The sequence below is a fragment of the Rhinopithecus roxellana genome, chromosome 4, assembly GCF_007565055.1.
Source record: "Rhinopithecus roxellana isolate Shanxi Qingling chromosome 4, ASM756505v1, whole genome shotgun sequence".
Taxonomy (NCBI): Eukaryota; Metazoa; Chordata; class Mammalia; order Primates; family Cercopithecidae; genus Rhinopithecus; species Rhinopithecus roxellana.
In genome coordinates this window covers 43,772,343-43,792,229 of record NC_044552.1, presented here as the reverse complement: position 1 = coordinate 43,792,229, position 19,887 = coordinate 43,772,343, and the positions used below count along the sequence as shown (strand labels likewise).

The 19,887-nt window shown below is 40.9% G+C and overlaps 2 pseudogenes; one reads left to right on the top strand and one right to left on the bottom strand.

Annotated features, from left to right (window-relative positions):
- Positions 1–543: 543 nt before the first annotated feature.
- On the top strand, positions 544–2,291 carry LOC104663150 (annotated as a pseudogene).
- Positions 2,292–6,758: 4,467 nt separating this feature from the next.
- LOC104663147 lies at positions 6,759–7,406 on the bottom strand (annotated as a pseudogene).
- Positions 7,407–19,887: the final 12,481 nt, after the last annotated feature.

The following is a 19,887-nucleotide window of genomic DNA, read 5'->3' as shown; positions in this document are numbered from 1 at the left end:
ATACAAAAAAAATCAGCTGAAGCATGGTGGCGGATGCCTGTAGTCCCAGCTACTTGGGAGGCTGAAGCAGGAGAATGGCATGAACCCAGGAAATGGAGCTTGCAGTGAGTCGAGACCGTGCCACTACAGTACAGCTTGGGTGACAGAGTGAGATTTCATCTCAAAAAAGAAAAAGAAAAAAACGTGCCCAATCTGTACTCCTCATTTTATAGATGAAGAATCTGGGACTCTGGTTCATTGATTTGGCCATATTTACAAAGTCTAAATCACCTATTTTCTAATCATTTAGTCATTTATCAGCAATTATTTATCAAGCACTTACTATTTGCCAGGTACCTCTTTAGTCACTGGAGATACAGGAGGGAATAAAACAAAGCAAAACTGTGCCTTCATGAAGTTCACATTTTAGTGGGGACCTTTTCCCTAAGGTCATTGCTCCCACTCACTCTTTACAACAACCCTGTTTCCTCTCTTAGCGCTAGGCATCCACAACCTGTGCTCCTTCCTTTTGCTGCTACCCAGCTCTCAGACGTAGCTGATGCCATGGGTTTCAGACACCCGAAAAGCCCCACTGGCCTCCAGGTGAACAATGATTACCTGGCTGACCAGAGCTGCAGCAAGGGGTATGTACCATCACAAGCAGATGTGGCAGTAATTGAAGCAGTCTCTAGTCCATTGTTTGGCAACTTGTGTCATGCTCTACATTGGTATAATTACATCAAGACTTATGAAAAGGAAAAAGCCAGCCTAGCAGGAATGAAGAAAGCTTTGGGCAAGTATGGTCCTGCTAATGTGGAAGGTACTAGAGGAAGTGGAGCTACAGATAGTGAAGATGACGATGACATTTATCTATTTGGATTTGATGAGGGGGAGGAAAGTAAAGAATCAAAGAGGCAAAGGGAAGAATACCCTGCATAGTATGAATCAAAGAAAGCCCCCCAAAAAACCTGCCCCTGTTGCCATCTTTCATCTCACTAGATGTGAAACTTTGTGATAATGAGACAGATATGGCAAAATTAGAGGAGTGTCATTAAAAAGTCAAAAAACAATAGATGTTGGCATGGATGTGGTGGAAAGGAAACACTTATACATTGCTGGTGGGAATGTAAATAAGTACAACCTCTATGGAAAACAGTACAGAGATTCTTTAAAGAACTAAAAGTAAATTTACCATTTGGTCCAGCAATTCCACCACTTGTTATCTACCCAAAGGAAAAGAAGTTATTATATGAAAAAAAAAATTGTACACATATTTTTATAGCAACACAATTACAATTCACAAATGCAAAGATGTGGAACCAACCTCAGTGTCCACTGACTAACGAGTGGATAAAGAAAATGTGGGATATATATATATATATATATATATATATATATATACACCTTGGAACACTACTCAACCATAAAAAGGAATGAATGTCTTTTGCAGCAACTTGGATGAAGCTGCTGGCCATTATTCTAAGTGAAGTAACTCAGGAGTGAAAAACCAAAAAACCATATGTTCTCACTTATAAGTGGAAGCTAAGCTATGAGTATGCAAAGGCATACAAAGTGATGTAATGGACTTTGAGACTCAGAAGGGGGCGGCGCTAGGAATAAAACTACATATTAAGACAAGTATATGCTATTTGGATGATGGGTGCACTAAAATCTCAGAATTCACAACTATATAATTCATGCATGCAACAAAAAACCACTTGTACCCCAAAAGCTTTTTGTTTTGTTTTGTTTTGCTTTGTTTTGCAACGAAGTCTCGCTCTGTTGCCCAGGCTGGAGTGCAGTGGTGCAATGTCGGCTCACTGCAACCTCCAGCTCCTGGGTTCAAGCGATTCTCCCACCTCAGCCTCCTGAGTAGCTGGGGCTACAGGCGCATGCCACCAGGCCCAGCTAATTTTTTGTATTTTTTTAGTAGAGACGGGGTTTCACCGTGTTAGTCTGGATGGTCTAGATCTCCTGACCTCGTGATCCGCCCGTCTCGGCCTCCCAAAGTGCTGGGATTACAGGCATGAGCCACAGTGCCCAGTCCCAAAAGCTATCAAAATAAAATTTAAAAAAAAAAATTAGAGAAGTGAGTCAGAAGAATTAAAGCAGACCGCTTAGTCTGGGGCTCCTCTGTACTAGTTCCAGTGGGATATGGAATTTTAAAACTTCAAATATCGTGTTGAAGATGATAAAGTTGGAATAGATATGCGGTAGGAGCAGATCACTGCTTTGAGAACTATATGCAATCCATGGATATGGCTGCGTTCAACAAGATCTCAAATCTATCCTCAATCATTGCACTTAAATAAAAGCTAGAAAGATTAATTAATTAGTTAATTTAGTAAAAATAAAACAACCTCAGGCAAAGGAAGTGAAAGTTTTCATTATCTTCTATTTCTGATTATCTACGAAATCTTTGTCTTCTGGCATGTTTATTCTGAATAATGGTCATTTAGTTCCTATAAGATATAGTAATTCAACATAACTCCATTCTTTAAATTCTCAGCCTTCTTTTCCCCTCACTTTGCCTTATTTATACTTGACATATTATTTCTTTTTTTTATTTAAGTGTATATTTTATCTTCCCCTCCCACACATTCATATACACATGTTGGATGTAAGCTTCATGAGAACCTGAACTTTTAGTTCGAATTTCTATATTCCCAACACCTAGATCATAGAACAATTCCTGGAACATGGTAGGCAGCCAAAAAATATTTATTGAATAAGTAAATCAATTCTTCCTTCCACCTGGATCCCTTCATTAGAGTAAAATACCCACTGAGTTTAATCTAATAATCTTGTTGCCTAAGGTTGAAGAACTTTAGGTACTATCCAAAAAGGTTTATGGGCCAGGCACAGTAGCTCACGCCTATAATCCCAACTCTCTGGGAGGCCAAGGGATGGATTGCTTCAGGCCAGGAGTTTGAGATCAGCCTGGGCAGCATAGCAAGATTGCATCTCTACTAAAAATACAAAAATTAGCCAGGCATGGTGGTGCACGCCTGTGGTCCCAGCTTCGCAGGAGAAGGCACAAGAATTGCTTGAACCCAGGAGGCAGAGGTTTCACTGAGCCAAAATCATACACTGCCCTCTAGCCTGGGTGACAGAGAGAGACCCTGTCTCAAAAAAAATAATAATAATTAATAAATATTTTTGAAGAACAAAAACAAAAAGATGAATGGAATAGAGTAAAACAAGAATGGTAAGTTGTTATTACCTAAGGTATGACCCTAAAGATGCCCTACAACACTGACAGAAGGAACATAAGCAAAGTTATTCTAATCTATGTGGAACCTGCCCTGAGAGCCCCGCAAAGTAAACAAAACATGTCAGTTTTCCAGGGCTGTTGCAACCAGACTATGTGCATAGACTGGGTGGTTTAAACAACAGAAATTGATTTTCTCACAGTTCTGAAGGTATGATTCTTAGTGTCTGATCTAAAATCCATTCACTCTATTCTTTCTTTTATTTGGAGACAGAGTCTCACTGTGTCACCCAGGCTGCAGTGCAGTGGCATGATCTTGGCTCACTGCAACCTCCACCTTCTGGGTTCAAGCGACTCTCCTGTCTCAACCTTCTGAGTAGCTGGGACTACAGGCATGTGCCACCATGCCCTGCTAACTTTTGTATTTTTAGTAGAGACGGAGTTTTACCATGTTGATCAGGCCTCAAGTGATCTGCCTACCTTGGCCTCCCAATGTGCTGGGATTACAGACGTGAGCCACCATGCCTGACCTATTCTTTCAGCAAATATTCTTTGACCACTTACTGCATGTCAGGCACTATTCTCAGTACTAAGACTAGAGAGTTAAACAAGACAGATATGTATCTGTATTGGGAATGCTTTCAGCAGCCACTAACAGAATAGGCAATTAAAAGTAGCTAAACCATAGGGACATTCAGTGTTTACTTAGCAGAAATTTAGAGAGCGTCAACCTCTAGTTCAGCTTCTCTAAAATGTAACCAAAAGTCCAGGTTCTGTCTTCTCTGTGTCTTTAGCATGCTGGCTTGTATCTTTATTCTTTTCACCTCATTGTTCCATGGCTGTCATAGCTCTAAATACCTCATGGATTTCAAACTAGGGAGAAGTGGAAAAGGAAGCTCCTTTCTTTTTTTTTTTTTTTTTTTTTTTGAGACAATGTCTCACTTTGTCACTCAGGCTGGAGTGTAGTGGCATGATCTGGGCTCACTGCAACCTCTGCTGCCTGGGTTCAAGCAATTCTCCTGCCTCAGCCTCCCAAGTAGCTGGGATTACAGGCATGCACCACCAAGCCCGGCTAATTTTTCTGTGTGTTTTTAGTAGAGACAGGGTTTCACCATGTTGGCCAGGTTGGTCGTGAACTCCTTACCTCAAGTGATCCACCTGCCTTGGCCGCCCAAAATGCTGGGATTAAAGGCGTGAGCCACCGTGCCCGGCCAGAAGCTCTTTTCTTACTGTTTTCTTCATTAATCTTCTAGAGCTACCATGACAAAATGCCACAGACTGGGTGGCATGTCAGCAGGGTTGGTTTATTCTAACGGCTTTCCCATGGCTTATAGATGGCCATCTTCTCCTCGTGCCTTCGCATAGTCTTCCTTCTGTATCTCTGTCCAAATTTTCTCTTCCTTTTTTTTTTTTTTTTTTTTTTTTTTAGTAAGATGGGGTCTCACTCTGTCATCTACTCTGAGAATCTTTAAAGAGGTATCTCCAGTAGTCACATTCTGAGGTACTAGGGGTCAGCACTAATGAATTTGAGGGAGTACATTCCAGCCCATAACATACAATCAACTAGGTTTCCAACTTAAAAAAATAAAACATACAAAATTAGCCAGGCATGCGGGCGAGCACCTGTAGTCCTTAGCTAATTAGGAGGCTGAGGTGGGAGGATCGCTTGAGCCCAGGAGTTAGAGGTTACAGTGAGCTATGATGGCACCACTGCACTCCAGCCTAGGCAACAAAGACTTTGTCTCAAAACAGAAAACTAATTCATGCACCACCGACCCATCCTAAAACAAATGAGCATCAAAAATCTGAGCAGGCTCAATGGCTCACGCCTGTAATCCCAGCACTTTGGGAGGCCAAGGAGCTGCAGATCACCTGAGGTCAGGAGTTCAAGACCAGCCCGGCTAACATAGCAAAACCCATCAAAACCCTGTCTCTACTAAAAATAAAAAAAAATTTAAAAATAGCCGAGTGTGGTGCCACACGCCTATAGTTCCAGCTACTCAGGAGACTGAGGCAGGAGAGTCACTTGAACCTGGGAAGTGGAGGTTGCAGTGAGCCAAAATAGCACCACGACACTCCAGCCTAAGCAACAGAGCCAGACTCCATCTCAAAAAAGAAAAAAAGAAAAAATAAATCCCAGAAGACTACTCAGATGTAAAGACCAATTGACAGCGTTTAAGTAAAGATGTAGCAGACAAAAAAACTAGAGAGCTTTACAAAAGTGCTTTGTCTTTTGCCAGTGGACAGGTTCAATCTAGTTTCAGACTGGCACTGCAGTCCTGCATTCTAGACCAAGGGTACATATTAAAAGATGATTTACTACGCAAGAGAATATACCCAAAGTATTATACTGGCTCTGACGTGAATAACTTCTGCACCAGTTGTGTCAGTAATACCTACTATTATTGTGAGGAATCAAAGTAGCAAGGTCCTTAGTAAGGAAGCCCTAAATTTGTTTCAGTATGTTAGAACCAAAGTGCTAAGTTAATGTGTCAGAGGCAGACACCCTGTATTTTTTCCCCGTGAAAGCTGCAAGTTTTGAAAGAAAGATTTAAGTTTACTCTATGCATTTTATCCACTTTGTCTTGTTACTTAAAGACACTACTCGTTTTTTGTAATTGTGCTTCCTTTTTTTAATTTTTAAGTTCAGGGGTACATGCAGGTTTGTTAACATAAGTAAACTTGTGTCGTGGGGGGTTGTACAGATTATTTCATCACCCAGGTATTAAGGCTACTATCATTGGTTATTTTTCCTGATCCTCTCCCTCCTCCCACCCCCCCGCTCTCCAGTAGGCCCCAGTGTGTGTTGTTCCCCTCTATGTGTTCATGTCTTCTCATTATTTAGCTTTCATTTACAAGTGAGAACATGTGGTATTTGGTTTTCTGTTCCTGCATTAGTTTGCTAAGGATAATGGCCTCTGGCTCCATCCATGTCCCTGCAAAGGACATGATCTCATTCTTTTATATGGCTGCATAGTGTTCCGTGGTGATATGTACCATATTTTCTTTCTTTCTTTTATTTTTTTTTTCCTTCAGGAGCATGTTTATTGTGTTTGAGATGATACATCAGGTGCTCTCTGAGCTACAAAGGGTAAAAGGAAATCCTCTCATTACAAACTGACAAAGGTAAAAGGTAAAACATTTTTCACGGCAGCATGAACCACCTACTCAGAAATAGATCTGGGTTTAATACAAATGACATAATTCCTAGTCATCTACAGCTACTTTTATATAACTTCACACAGATAATGAATTAGGCCAAAATGCACTAATATATGGTAAACTTCAGGACCAGTAAGTATCCTTAGTAAATCACAAAATACATTTTGATATCCCAAAGAAGCAAGACTTGCAAGTAGGCGTTTTAAACATAACTAATCTACAGCTACGAAGTCCTACACTTGATAGCATTTACCTTTTTGGGGAGTCTCCCAGGCTCCAAAGGATAAAAGCAGAGTAGAATCAGTATAACATAAACACAGAAGTCTGTATTTTGAAGGCTATAAAGATTTGCAGCACAGTAAGAAGATGCCTTCATCTCCTTCACACTGCATACAAATGATGTGAATTATGTTGCGTATCTCTTGGTCCACTGTCTGGCTACCCTGTCATGTTCTGCTCGTTGGTTAAATACTGAGTGGCTATGCTTCCAACCAGAGGATCCACAGGGTTGCAGTCTGTCAAAAGGGAACAAACAGACAGCAAAACATTTGAAATAGTCAAAGCGGGACTCCAGTTGTCTTTAAGGATGTCCAGACAGATGACTCCCTGACTGTTGATGTTGCAGTGATAGATTCTGGTGCGGAAAGTAACCTTTGGTACCTTAAATGGATAATCTGATGAAAATGTGATATCCAGAAAAAACACACCACCTTCATAGACAGAACCCAGTGGACCAAGTATAGTTCATCTCCATTCATAAATGTTAGCTCCTTTAGGCCCAGCACTGCAGTTAGGAGGAGGATCAAGGGTTATTTCAGCTAGCTCTTCTGAATTCTTTTAGCACTAGTGGATAACAGCAGTGGTTTTGCTGGAGCGTTTGGTGTTTTCCTTCTGCTGGGAGGCAGGTTTTCTTTCCTCTTATTCTTCAGGGTCTAGAGAGGCTGGGTCTCGCTGGTCCGCATCTGAACTGCCACTGCTGGTGCTGGGGCTCTCATCATCGGACCTTTGCCTATCACTGGACATCTTGGTGATGTTATCTCTTGGAAAACTCGGCCGCCCGCCCGCCCCGCTCCCGCGCCGCTACGGCGTGGGGGACGGAGAGAGATAAAAACCCTTCCTTAAGGAAATGGAGGCAGCTGTGCGGGGAAGGGGGCGGAAGGAGGAGGAGAGAAAAAAAGAAGCCGAGGAGGCTCTGGCCTGGGAGTGTGGAACTTTGGAAGTCCCACATTTTCTTTATCCAGTCTGTCTTCGATGGGCATTTCAATTGGTTTCATGTCTTTGCCCTTGTGAATACTGCTGCAATGAATATATGTGTACATGTGTCTTTGTAATACAGCGATTTATATTCCTTTGAGCATATTGTCAGTAATGGTATTGCTGGGTCAAATGGTGTTTCTGGTTCTAGATTCTTGAGGAATAGCCTCACTGTCTTCCACAATAGTTGAACTAATTTACACTCCCACCAGCAGTGTATAAGCATTCCTTTTTCTCCATGACCTCTCAGCATCTGTTGTTTTCAGAATGTGAACAGATTAAAATTGTGTTTCTTTTTCTTTTTTTGAGATGGAGTCTCACTCTGTCACCCAGGCTGGAGTGCAATGGCACGATGTCGGCTCACTGCAACCTCTGGCTCCCGGATTCAAGTGATTCTCCTGCCTCAACCTCCCAGTAACTGGGACTACAGGCACGCACCACCACGCCCAGCTATTTTTTGTATTTTTAGTAGAGATGGGGTTTCACCATGTTGGCCCAGCTGCTCTCAAACCCCTGACCTCAGGTGATCTGCCTGTTTCAGCCTCCCAAAGTGCTGGGATTACAGGTGTGAGCCACCACACCCAGCCGAACATTGTTTGTAGAAGTTGATCAGGATCTCCTAATCAAAATAGTAACTTTGGTGATGGATGAGTGAGGGGGAAATGCTCCTTAACATAGCAGGAAGGCAATTATTGACAAAACTAATAAATTTGTACCAAAGACATTTATGAGTTTTAAAGTACTCATACACACATTAACCTAAATATCATTAATACTTTTACTAATATCTCTCACATGACTATGGACTCTCCTACAAAGTAGAAAGCATAGGTAAGAATGGGAATTTGCCTTTCAGGTAAGGAACTCGTGATCAACATTTTTTTGGAGGTGAACATCCTACCTGTCAAGCAGCCAAACAGATCCTGAACAGCAGTCACACAATAGCTGCTAGGTCAGTTTGCCAAACTTCCACAGATTCAGTCAGTAGGGAGACAATGAGCCCAGATGGATTTGTTCAGTTTATTACATATATTATACATGGCACAGTCAACAGCATGAGCTTCATGTGCACATTGATTCCCCCTAGCCCCCAAGTCCCAGGGCAAAGATGCAGAGGTAGTCCCAGGCAGATGCTGCACACACAGTGGGTTTGTGTAACAGCTAACCCAGTCTTTCAAAGGAGCTGCATTAATATACACTCATCCACTTCTGTAGCAAGAGACATTGCCTTTATTTTCTTCTTCTTTTTTTTTTTTTTTTTAAGATGGAGTCTCGCTCCATTGTCGCGACTGCAGTGCAGTGGCGTGATTATGGCTCACGGCAGCCTCGACCTCCCCAGGCTCCGGTGATCCTCCCACCTCAGTTATTGTATGTTTATTTTATTATTGTTATTATTATTATTACTATTTGAGACAGAGCCTTGCTCTGTTACCCAGGCTGGAGTGCAGTGGTGCAATCTCAGCTCACTACAACTTCCACTTCCCGGGTTCCAGCGATTCTCCTGCCTCAGCCTCGTGAGTAGCTGGGACTACAGGCATGAGCCACCACCCCCGGCTAATTTTTGTATTTTTAGTAGAGATGGGATTTCACCACAGTTGGCCAGGCTGGTCTCAAACTCCTGACTTCAAGTGATCCACCTGTCTCGAACTCCCAAAATGTTGGGATTGCAGGTGTGAGCCACTGTGCCTGGCCTGCTTTTGTATTTTTAATAGAGATGGGGTTTCACCATATTTCCCAGACTGGTCTCGAACTTCTGGGCTCAAGAGATCCACCCACCTTGGCCTCCCAAAGTGCTGGGATTACAGGCGTGAGCCACCACACCTGGCCTGTCTTTATTATCTTGATCAGGAAACAAATCTACCTTCTGACACAGAAAGAGATACTATCTTTATCACCTGGACTATCTCCAAGGAGGGAGGGAAACTAGCTTTATTAACCTGGACTGTAAGTCAGTCTGCTCCCTGCCCTACAGCAAATTTTGCAAATATTCTCTAACAAAGTTGTCAATGCTTTTTGCTTGGAAGACATCCAAAAATGCCAAAATTATCTTTCAACATTACTCTTTAATATTTTTTGCTTGATAACTCAAAAGCTAACCTGAATGTTAAGAGAACTCAAACTTGTCTTCTTGCATGGGCTTCAGGAGACAAAAAAATGAACACAGACTTCAGAGTTTTTCAGTGGTGTAAATCCTCAAAATCCTGCATGGAGCCTCACAAGAAATAAAACAGGGCTGAGCATGGTGGCTCATGCCTGTAATCCCAACACTTTGGGAGGCCGAGGTGGGCGGATCACCTGAGGCCAGGAGTTTGAGACCAGCCTGGCAAACATGGTGAAACCCCATCTCTACTAAAAATACAAAATTTAGCCTGGCATGGTAGTGGGCACCTGTAATCCCAGCTACTGGCTGAGGCAGGAGAGTTGCTTGAACCCAAGAAGTGGAGGTTGCATGTCAGCTGAGATCACTCCACTGCACTCCAACCTGGGAAACAGAGTAAGACTCCGTCTCAAAAAAAAAAAAAGAAAAATCTACTAGCTTTGAAGGCATTATATTTTATAAACCCTAAATACTTTCATAATCCTAAAATTGTGTGATCAGCTAACCAATAATGCACATCAGGGAAGCTTTTCCATATTAATAATATCCAACTGCTTTTCTGACAAGATAAACTCACAGTCACAAATATCCCAAGCAGAGACTAATTTCTCCTTAGTCTGGAAGCTTGATATTGAGAAGATACACCTTTTATCACAAATGATAATACCTACTACTGTGTTAAGTGCTCTAGATATATTATGTCACTTAGCTTAATCCTCATAACTACTTTATTAGCTAAGTACTATTCTTTTGCAAGTGAGAAAAGAGAAGGTCAGGCTGCTAGGTAATTTGCCCAGCATGCCACAGGTAGTAAGAGGCAGAGTTCAGGTTGATTGATCCCCATTCCTGGACTCCTCACAACTCTGCTCCATACCTTGATGAGCAGAAAGCCATTGTCATCACCTTTTCCTGCCTTCCTTTCAGCTTTTTTCATGAAGGGAAATTCATCTCTTCATTTTCTTTGACCAATAAGCCCCCTACAGCTTTCTTTTCCCAATAATTGTCTGGAAAAATATGAGAATATCTGGAATTAGAGGTGTGAGTTTTCATTGTTATTACTCAAAAACAGTGTCTTCTGCAATTAAAAAAAGCAACTGATAGCCGGGTGTGGTGGCAGGTGCCTGTAATCCCAGCTACTTGGGAGGCTGAGGCACAAGAATCACTTAAACTCAGGAGTCAGAGATTGCAGTGAGCCGAGATCACGCCACTGCACTCCAGCCTGGGCAACAAAGCAAGACTCCATCTCGGAGAAATATAAAATAAAGTTTACCAAAAAAAAAAAAAAAAAAAAAGCAAGTGAATTGGTAGAATAAATTCCAAGAGTATTAGTATTAAATCTTAAGAAAATTTTGAACATATCAAATAATGTTTATCTTAAATTGATCACAGAATCTTTTCGGAAAGTCACTTGAAAATGAATTCTGTTCTCCAATTTTAAACTGGCAATCCATAACAAATAAATATAGCAGATACCAAAGTAGGTAAAATAATACTGAATTTTTGCTAAGGATCATGAAAAAAATTGATATACTACTGAGCAAAAATGCTTAATTTCATATTCTTTTTAAAATATAACCATTTTAGATATGGGAAATGGGCCATAAAAATCATAGAACACTTTAACTAAGCTAAATGAGTATTTTTGCTGTACAAAATTCATGTAATTTATCCAATAAATACATAATGCTAAAGAGGTAAGAGGAGTATTTATCATACAATTTAAATTTCTGCTGGAAGTAATCTAAATAGCCTGGAATAAGATTTCGTTTTAATTCGAAAGCTACTTAAGTCTGTATTTAATTTAATTTATTTATTTATGTATTTATTTATTTATTTATTTATTTATTTATTCTTTGGAGACAGGGTCTCACTCTGTTACCCATACTGGAGTGCAGTGGTGTGATCTCAGCTCACCACAACCTTCACCTCCCAGGCTCAAGCAATTCTCATGCCTCAACCTCCCAAGTAGCTGAAATTACAGGTGTGCACCACCACTACCCAGCTAATTTTTGTATTTTTAGTAGAGATGGGTTTTTATCTTGTTGGCCAGGCTGGTCTCAAACTCCTGACCTCAAATGATCTACCCGCCTCAGCCTCCTGAAGTGCTAGGATGGCAGCCGTGAGCTGCCACACCCGGCCTGGATTTTATTTATTTATTTATTATTTTGAGATGGAGTCTCGCTCTGTCACCCAGGCTGGAGTGCAATGGCACGATCTTGGCCCACTGCAGCCTCTGCCTCCTGGGTTCAAGTGATTCTCCTGACTGTGCCTCCCAAGGAGTAACTGGGATTGAAGACGCATGCCACCATGCCCAACTAATTTATGTATTTTTAGTAGACACAGGGTTTTACCATGTTAGCCAGGCTGGTCTTAAACTCCCAACCTCAGGTGATTCACCTGCCTCAGCCTTCCAGGCGTGAGCTACTGCACCTGGCACCTGTATTTTATTTTTAAAATATAGAAATAATTGAGAAAATCCTATCTATTTTAAATAAAATGGCATTTCATTGAATTTACTCTATTACATACAAAAAGAAAATACTCAAACACATGTGCAAAAGATTCAATTACAAACTAAACTATTTGGTTTGAAGTCTTTACACTGGTGCCAGAAGAGTACACTGCCTTTGTCCTTCTTCCAGTTACATGACAATTTTGTATCTCTTCCTGACTCTTTTCAGGTCGTCTATGTAAGGTTGAGAATAGATGGGTAACAGCAGAAACATTAAGAGGATTAGTTTCTAAATAAGAATGTATGATACCTACCTCCATAAGTGAGTGGATCCTCTCTTGGACAGACTGCCAACAGATGACGCCAACCTTATGATGACCAATCAAGCAAAAAACGCAAGGAAAGAACTTTCTTCCCTCCAGTCATTGAGCCTAAACTTAACCTTACCCTAACCAGAATTAGGAATTTTGCTACATGACATGGAGTGTATTAGCCAGAGTTGTCCAAAGAAACAGATCCAAAAGGTATCTATTTTATTTTATTTTTATTTATTATTATTTATTATTACTATTATTATTATTGAGACAGAGTCTCATTCTGTTTCCCAGGCTGGAGTGCAGTGGTGCAATTTCAGCTCACTGCAACCTCTGTCTCCCAGGCTGTAGCGATTCTCCTGCTGCCTCAGCCTCCCAAGTAGCTGGGATTACAGGCATGTGCCATCACACCTGGCTACCAAAAGGGTATCTATAGATGCACAGAAAGAGATTCACCAGGAGGGATTGGCTGACACGCTTACAGAGGCTGAGAAGTCTCATGATCTGTCTGCAAGCTGGATGCACAGGAAAGCTGGTGCTTAAGTCCCATTCTAAGCCCAAAGGCCTAGGACCAACGGGAGCCAATGGTGTAAGTCCCAGTTCAAGTATGAAAAAGTGCAGATATCCAAGGGCAGGAAAAGACAGACACCCCACTCAAGAAGAGACAATGAATTCATCCTTCCTCAACCCCTTTTTTTTTTGATTAGGGCTCTCAACGGGTTGGATGATGCCTGCCCACAGTGGTGAGGGTGGATCTCTTTTTACTCAGTCTACTAATTCCAATGTTAATCTCTTCTGAAACTACCCTCATGGACACATTCAGAATTAATGTTTTACCAACTATCTGGCCCTTTCCCAGGGCAGGGTTAACCAGCACCTTTCTTTTCTCTATGGTGAACATGCTGAGGAGTGGCCCTGACTGAAAGCTGAGAGGTCACCAAGACCCCAGATCTTCCAGAACTTTAACCTGGAGTGTAAGTCAGACTGCTCCCTGCCCTACAGCAATGTTTTTTTGCTTGGAAGACATCAAAAATGCCAAAATTGGCATTTATCACCACTTCAGGGCTGGGCACTTATGAGGTCAGCCATCCAGTTCTAGCAATTCCTACCTAACCTGGGAGACCCTAGGTCTTTTCCTCAAAACACACCAAAGCCAAATTCTAAAGGAGATCCAAAGGTGATCAGTAAAATCCTTCAAAATCCTCCCAAACCCTCCATGGAAAAACAAACTAGAGAACTGTTTCTCTTTTTCAACCAAATTTAGGCCAGTTATAATGAAATATGAATAGGTAGAAGACACAGAAGATTAAAGAGTCTTTTAAAATATAATAAATAATCAATAACTTCCTGGGTATGGTACAGGGATGTCTTTCTAATTGCAATAGATGGGTTTCTGGTAAATTGCTTATAAACTGAATTTCTGCAAGTGCCATGTGCTAGTGTGGACTCACAGTACACATTCATATAAGTGGCCGGGCGTGGTGGCTCACGCCTGTAATTCCCAGCACTCTGGGAGGCCAAGGCAGGCGGATCGCCTGAGATCAGAAGTTCAAGACCAGCCTGGCCATGGTGAAACCCCGTCTCTACTAAAAATACAAAAAATTAGCCAGGCGTGGTGATGCGGGCCTGTAATCCCAGCTACTCAGGAGGCTGAGACAGGAGAATCACTTGAACTCGGGAGGCGGAGCTTGTAGTGAGCCAAGATCACACCATTGAGCTCCAGCCTGGGCAACAAGAGCAACCATCTCAAAAAAAAAAAAAAAAAAAAAAAAAAAAAAAAAAAATTCATGTATGTTTTACTGTCATTCTAGTTCTACTTCAAATTTGTATCCAATGACATGAGCATCATTTTCACAACTTTTTCCTTCTTCTTCATTCTACTTAATGTTCTTTCTCCTAACCAAGTATGTTCAACCTTCCTAAAACATCTATTTTGTAAATGCAGGCATGTGCATAACTTCCTTAAATCAGGACACACCTATCTATGCACTGAGAAGAAAGAGGCTAATAAGTTCAAAATGATCTCAATAAATGTGTTGCCAGCCATCCTGTCCTTCTTGCAGCTGTTATATGAGCTTATGCTACCTTTAATTTATTAGTCTAGGACAAGTTAATTGCATAGTTTCCACAAAATAGGACATGTTTTTCATAGTAACTATATGCTAATTCCTTTGAAAACATCCGTAATTATACAGTGACTTTGCAACACTTGTGCACCTAACTGTTGTTACATGTTTAAAGCTATGAGTGAGTTAAACATCAAGGCAGAGTTCTGACTGGGTTCATGCATAAAAGGACACTTTTCTATCTTAACTCTGTTTCCTAAGACCTTACCTCTTTATTAAGGCTAGTGGGTGTGCACACAGCCCTGCTGAGGTAGAAGGGATTGCAGCAGCAGCAGCCTTGACATTTAAGGCAACCACACAAAGACAGCAAACCTTTTCCAGGCACAGAACAGCATGTACTCAAGGAAGACAATATCAATCGTTGCCCAGTAAATACACATCTATATAAAGTTCAGTAAACACACAGGTGTAGGTGTAATGGCTTAACTTTTATGTCTAAATCCAACTTTAAAATCACACTTCAGGCTGAGTACTTTTGAGAAATGATTGCATTTTTAAAGATATTCGAAGTTATATGGCTTTACAGGATTCTGTCTTATAAAGCTGAGAAAGAAATGTCGTTTTTGCCTGAAGTGCTGATTTAGCTCTGAACTTCACATTTTACAGACTATTCTACTTTGGGTTATGTTTATAGACATGAACACTATTGGTACTCTTTATTAACATTTCTCCAGTGTCTTATTGCCCCCTCTTTTCTCTCCCCAAACCTCTTCCTCAACCCTTCCAGGTCTGAGAAGACAAAATATATTTTGTCATCACAATATTTTTTCCTGAATCTCTGCTTTGGTTAACTGCTTCAATAGGAAGGACTCTTATCTGTTAGGAGAATGAGGTCACAAATACCCCATATGGGTTTAAAACAAAATGAAAAGTGCTTTCATTGTAAAACTACAAGGAAGTAAAGGAAATGCAAACATGTAAAAAGCAATGAATTTGCAGAGCACAGATTTCTTAACAAAATTTAATGAAATGTAATCAGCCGTCTGACTCAGCTTATAGGTGACAAAAATCCATTTTCTTTCCCTTTTCCCAAACTCTTCAGGTCAGATGGAAGAAATATTCCTTAGATTTCAACTCCAACAGTTTGAGGTTGACATCTCAGTAGGACTGTCCAGATGTTCAGTTTAAAAATTTGGTTTCTAGAATTTCATTCAGGTGTGGAAACTTTTAGGCTATCCTAGGAAACACTGAGTTATTGTGTCCATAGAATCTTAGGTCTCTCTTGTTGACAAGAGCAAAATCTGTGTGGAGAGGAGATATTCCTCCCTTGACCTTTCCAGTACCATGACTATCGGCTCCTCAGCCATCTCTTCCTGGCCTGTTTATGTAAAGCCAAATCATGAGCCTATTTGTCTGACACTTCCAAGCCCCACGAATGATCACTCTCTGATTCAGGTATCAGTTCTTTGATGATTCATCCTCAAGCATCCCCTGGGAATCACTTCTGAAGCTTTATAAATTGTGACTTTATAAAACCAAAATTGCTTTTCAAAAGTCGATTCAATTTTCAACAATCAAGAAGGTGAATCATTGTATCTCAGGTGCCCTTGGAACAGAAAGAAAGAAGAAATCATTTATTTTTCCTTTTTTTTTTTTTTTTTTGAGACAGAGTCTTTGTCACCCAGGCTGGAGTGCAGTGGCTCAGTCTTGGCTCACTGTAACCTCTGCTTCCCGGGTTCAAGTGATTCTCCTGCCTCAGCCTCCCAAGTAGCTGGAATTACAGGCATGTGCCACCGTGTCCAGCTAAGTTTTGTATTTTTAGTAGAGACGAGGTTTCACCATGTTGGCCAAGCTGATCTCGAATTCCTGACCTGAGGTGATCCGCCCGCCTCAGCCTCCTACAGTGCTGGGATTACAGACATGAACCACCACTCCTGGCCAGAAGAAGTAATTTCTATGGCTCCTTGGATCCCCATATTTACCATAAAGCAGCAGCCTATAGCAGCTTATCATTATAAGTCTTATGTGTTCACTCTTAATATAAGATATATAAGCAGAATATACACATATTACACATAACATGCAATATGTATATACACACATATGTAATAGAGGAGTAAGAGTGTCAAAGAAATAAAGAGAAATAATGAAACGTGAAGAATATGTGTCTCTGTAACTTTGTGGCTCAAATTTCTGATTTTAATTACAGATTCGTATTTCAAGATCTTTGAGAATTGGCATTGTACCAATTACTGAGCGGCACATTATCTAATTTCTAAAGAAGAATAGCATTTGAACATTTTTAAAGCACTCTGTTCTACTTCTTTTCATTCTTTTAGACACAAGGACTTGCTCTGTTGCCCAGGCTGGATTCAAACTCCTGGGCTCTCACACAATCCTCCCCCAGGAACCAATCCTCCCCCATGAACCACTGAACTCAGCTGTTCTGTTTCTAAAGAAACAGTGTGCCATAGGCAAAACTTTAACTTGCTATATCTCTATTGTCTTTTTACATTCTATACATTCTAAGTTTTATTATTTCATTTAGAGTGTGATGACAAACACTTGACATTCCACTAAATTATATAATATCAGTAGAACAATGTTCTGAAACAAGATACTTGCTGGAAAGACATTGGCTACTGTTTTCAGTGTTAATTCCTATAAGTTTTAACTCTTGGTTTAGTAAATATCAAAATACCATGCATTTTATGCCTTTGAGGATGAGGATAGAAAGTTTCCACTGTCTATTAACCTATATAATAACACATTTACTTCACTGTCCACTATTGACACAGCACTGTACTAGATACTCCATAAATTATAGGTTTTTTATATACCAGAAGTTCTATAAAACACAATTATTTTTATAATTTATGTTTATTGAGCATTTACAAATGCCAGATTTTGCATAAGGGTTCACATGAAGTATATCATTCGATCCTACATTAACCCCAAAAAAGTATTATTTTATCCTCATTTTCTAGATGAGGAAATGAGGCTGAGAGAAGCTGAGCAAGCTTCCCTCTCACAGTTAACAAGTAGCAGAGAAGAGATCCTTCCGCCCCCAGAGCCTATGCACTAACACTGTACTGTAGATCTAGTCCCTCTTCTCAAAGATACTTAAATCTTCTTTTTTCTTTTCTTTTTTTTTTTTTTTTTTTTTTTTCAGATGGAGTCTCACTCTGTAGCCCAGGCTAGAGTGCAGTGGTGCGATCTCGGTGCTCTGCCTCCCTGGTTCAAGCAATTCTCCTGCCTCAGCCTCCCTAGTAGCTGGGATTACAGGCATGCACCACCATGCCCGGCTAATTTTTGTATTTTTAGTGGAGATAGGTTTTACCATATTGACCAGGCTGGTCCTGAACTCCTGGCCTCCAGCAATCTGCTTGCCTTGGCCTACCAAAGTGCGGGGATTATAGGCGTGAGCCACCACAGCCGGTCTCAAAGATACTTAAATCTAATGAGGGGATTAGTATAAGGATCAAGAGAAAATTTAATAAATACCGCTAAGCCTGGAAAAAAAATGCATACTAATTCTTATAGCAATAAAGGATGACATGCATGTTTGTAGATGGAACACTCACATGTAATGTCTTAGACTCCTCTTATATTAATTAATTTATTTATTTTATTTTAAGATGGAGCCTCACTCTGTCACTCAAGCTGGAGTGCAGTGGTGTGATCTTGGCCTACTGGAATCTCCGCCTCCCAGGTTCAAGTGCTTCTCCTGCCCCAGCCTCCCAAGTAGCTGAGATGACAGGCACCTGCCACCATGCCTGGCTAATTTTGTATTTTTAGTAGACACGGGATTTCACATGTTTACCAGGCTGATCTCGAACTCCTTACCTCAAGCAATCTGTCCACGTCAGCCTCCCGAAGTGCTGGGATTACAGGCGTGAGTCACAGTGCCTGGCCATCTTGTATTAATTTGTAAGACTATTTAACACATTTTGTTGTGTAGCATTTTCCATGTATATTAGTCCCTTCCTCAGCTAGATTTTGACCTTACTGATGGCAGAGACTATATTTTCTATTTTGAGAATTTGCCATAGCCGCTAGTACAATGACACATACATAATAAGCGCCTTATAAATATTTGTGGAGTGCGTGAATGATGGAATTATAGGCAATTAAGACAAGGTTGCAGATAGCTGTGTGGCATCACCATACACAAGGGAGTGGCAATAGCTTAAGTGAGATAAAAAAGACCTGGATAAGATAAAAAAGAAATAGATTCAGGAAGTGGGTTATAAAATAGGCAACAGTTATAAAGTGTTTATTATTTGAAGTAACTTTAGAGGTATTAAACCATTTGCTTCTTTTTTTTTTTTTTTTTGAGACAGTGCAGTGGTGCAATTATAGCTTACTATAACCTTGAACTTCTGAGCTCAGTCTTCCTCCCATCTCAGCCTCCCAAAGTGCTAGGATTACAAGCATGAGTCACCATGCCCAGCCTACTCTTTACAACAACAATCCTATGAGGTAGGTACTACTATCATCCCTACTTTATATATGAAACTCAAACAGATAATTTAACATCACTCAGCCAGGAAGTGGTTGTGTCAAGAGCTCACGCTTTTGCCTGTATAGGATCCAAAGATAGTCTGAGCATCCACATGGATGTTAAGAGTGAAAGAGAACAAAGATTCGAAGGTTACAACAAAAATCCTTGATTGAAATCTTAGTTTTTATTTTTATTTTTTAGTGATAGGGTCTCACTCCATTGTCCTCACTATTTAACCTCAAACTCCTGGGCTCAAGTAATCCTCCTGCCTCAGCCTCCCAAGTAGCTGGGACTATAGGCGCACATCACCACATCTGGCTAATTTTTTAAAAAACTTTTTTGTATAGATGGGGTATTGTTATGTTGCACAGGCTGGTCTCAAACTCCTGGACTCAAGCGAGGCGTCAGCCTCCCGAAGTGGTGGGATTACAGGCATGATTAAAATATTAGAAAGGGCTGGGTGTAGTAGCGCACTCCTGTAATCCCAGCACTTTGGGAGGTCAAGGCGGGCAGATCACCTGAGGCCAGGAGTTCGAGATCAGCCTGGCCAACATGGTGAAACCCCATCTCTACTAAAAATACAAAAATTAGCCAGGCTTGGTGGCAGGTGCCTGTAATCCCAGCTACTCAGGAGACTGAGGCAGGATAATCACTTGAACCCACGAGGTGGAGGTTGCAGTGAGCCGAGATCACGCCACTGCACTCCAGCCTAGGTGACAGCGCGAGACTCCATCTCACACAAAATAAAAGAAAATAACATCTTTCTAACATCTTTATAACATTGCCCAACACTAAGAGAAAGTTGGAATAAGAAAGGCACAGAGGAAAAATAAGTAGTTGTGCTATT